We start from the raw sequence: 3,191 nt of genomic DNA on the forward strand, positions 1-3,191 counted from the left end.
GAAATTTGAATGTGCCGCCCCTGCTTGCTCTGCGACGCTCATCCAATAGGCAGGGACGGGACGTTGAAAAGAATTGTGGGAAATGTGGGACCAGGCATAGAAGCAAAGGTATATTTCAAGGTCTTAAAACGACACTGAACGCTGGTTTAACATGTTACAGGTGTTACACACCAGCGCCAGGAGGCACTGAGCGCTTTTCACCTCCAGCGACAGTGTGTCACTGACGCTGGCATGCGTATCGGGTGCACTCAGCGCCAATACCAACCCAAAATTACAATAGAGTTTCACAACCCCCAATTACATCTCAAAATACAGTCAACTACTTCACCCAAATCCAAAGTTAATGAGACTGTCTACCTTACGTCGCCAGCAGAGGTCGCAGCAGTGCACTCTTCTGCGCAATCCTGTCAATAACTCCATCACTGTCTAGGGCCCTCAGTATCTCTTTCTCTGTAGACATTAGCATGAACCCTTCCAAGTGGTCTTGGGACATAGTGCTTCTCAGTCTATTCTTGACAAACTTCATAGTAGAGAAACACCTTTCACATGCTATTTGCGTTACTGACAAAGTCAGGAGGAATTTGTAGCCCAAACCAAATACATGATAGGCATCAGTCAATAAATTGTACCAGGATAGAATCAAATAGCAACACATGGCATAGTTTTTGCATGAAGTGCACGTTTTGTTCTCTTGCTCCAGCTCTTCTTCACATGCTCCACTGTTTCCATCCTCCTCAGGCATCTCACTTGTTGTGTTGACTCTGTATCCATCCCAAGATGACATCTTCAGTCTGTCACACTGTGTTTGGGAGATAACAAAAAAATGTGTCCAGCTCTTTGGACTGAGGGTGTGTGAAGTAATCAAAGCTACCAGCTGACCCCCCTGCATTCACTTCATATGTCTGCATCTTGTCTCTCTCTCTCCTTCTCTTTCCTCAGCTGTTCTCTCTGCACTGGACCCTGCACCAGCATCTATTCTCTCCCTCTCTCGCTCCTCAAGCTCAGCTGCATCTGCTTTAATATGCATAAAAGAACAGCAGCAATCAATTTAATTAATACCTTTAGCAAACTGCATTATAATTTGGAAGAATACTCACAAGAACATAGCTTGTTTTATTTATAAAACGGATAGTTCCGGTCCTCCTCTCTGATTGGTCCACACAGCGATCCAGCCATGCTATATTCAACCATAGGCCGCTGTTAGGCCTTCTCACTGTTCCATAAATTATATCTTTGTGCAACAACCTAATCAACATCGACCGAAGTATCAAACCCAATCAAAATCATGTGAAACAATGGCTTTAAAATTTGGGATTTTGTTAGTGTGATACAATACATGCAATGTATGGGCAGCAGTGTGGAGTAGAGGTTAGGGCTCTGAACTCTTGACCGGAGGGTCGTGGGTTCAATCCCAGGTGAGGGGGACACTGCTGCTGTACCCTTGAGCAAGGTACTTTACCTAGATTGCACCAGTAAAAACCCACCTGTATAAATGGGTACTTGTATGTAAAAATAATGGGTAAAAAATAATGCAATTATATGAAAAAAAAAAAGTGATATCTTGTAACAATTGTAAATCGCCCTGGATAAGGGCGTCTGCTAAGAAATAAATAATAATACGCTGCGAGTGTCCAGTAGGGGGCAATACTATAGCCAAATGGCATGTCATGCTATAGTTATACAAATAAAAATGGGATAATACCACCATCAGCTCGGCTTGCCATTATTTTGTTTCAGTTTATATCAGGGGTAACCAGCTAAATGGTGGAGAGAGACCTGGGAAATGTTTGAGCTAATGTTTTATTTAGTAACCCAGCTAGCTAGCTAGCATGGCATAGCTGTACATAGCTGACTAGATCACAAAAAGTGACTAACGTTACAAATATTGGTGCAGCTGTTTTATAAAAGAAATAAGGTACGAGAGGCAGTGATATGTCGTGTATATAGTCACAGCTAGGGCGTTATTAGGTACGAGGCGCAGCCAAGTCTTTAATCTATTTTAATGCAACCATAAACTCTACTGCTTGTACCTGCTATGCTCGACCCTGCCACAGTGTTAATCATCCGCTGAGGGGTCTGATTAACACTGGCATCCTGACGTCCCTCGCTCTCCCTACTATCAGCCGGCCTACAGAACATGTCCATCATTTTTGTGTGCTTCGCGGCATCTGCATCGAGAGATCGTTGCCGTTTGTCTCTAATCATTTCAGCCCCACCTTTTCTTTTTCTCTCCATTTTCTACACTGACACTCATCCACTATCAATACAAGAGGTTCAAACGAAAGACAAAATCTGGCTGACCAATCCCATTCTAAGAAAATCTGGGTAAGTCCAATCAGGGAGTGGCCACTCCTCGCCCCCTTTTAGATATTGTGATATTGGATCTACCCAAGAGATGACTGGTGTGGTGATGTATGTGCGCGAGAGAGCAAGTTAATAACAGCGTAATTCTCAGCATGTAATGGGAAAAAAATAATAATTATAAATCAAACGGAGACCAGCGGCCCACGCAGGTCCAAACACACCGGCCCACCGGGGATTCTCCTGCACTTCCCGATGGCCAGTCCGTGCCTGTTATTTAGGGTGCTGCTGTATTTAAAACACACAGAACAGTAGAAACAGAAACAAGAAACAAAGCACAACCTGCTATAGTTATACACTGTATCACACAGCTATATGTAACACAGAATACAGTGCTTTAATATATAACAGAACCTTCACCCACAGTCAATCATGGACGCAATACAATACACTGATGAAACCTTGACTTGAAGTTTTATTTTAAATACGCAATACAAGGCTTCTTTAAAACCTGCGTTCTTTTCTCTCACCAGCACACATTCTTCCCCTATAGACTCTTCTTCTTTTCATAACCTGAATACAAAATATCTAATAATAACGAAACTCCAATACCTTCCTGTATTCTGTCAGAGACAGACAGCAGTTTGTAAATATTTTGTTACCATCCTTTCCATAGACAAAGATTCTTAATTGTAGTGATTTGGGTACAGATTAACTACCAGGGTACAGATTAATTATCATTGTATTTTTAAAACGTGTCTTTTCCTTATGTGTTTTTTCAACAGAAATTAAAAACTCATTTTTACAATACTAATTATAATATTTCCATGTTTGAAGTTAAAATGATATAATAGCATCAGGCCGGGAAAAAAAATCAGTACACATTTATG

This window comes from Acipenser ruthenus, chromosome 44 (assembly GCF_902713425.1).
Source record: "Acipenser ruthenus chromosome 44, fAciRut3.2 maternal haplotype, whole genome shotgun sequence".
NCBI classification, from domain to species: Eukaryota; Metazoa; Chordata; class Actinopteri; order Acipenseriformes; family Acipenseridae; genus Acipenser; species Acipenser ruthenus.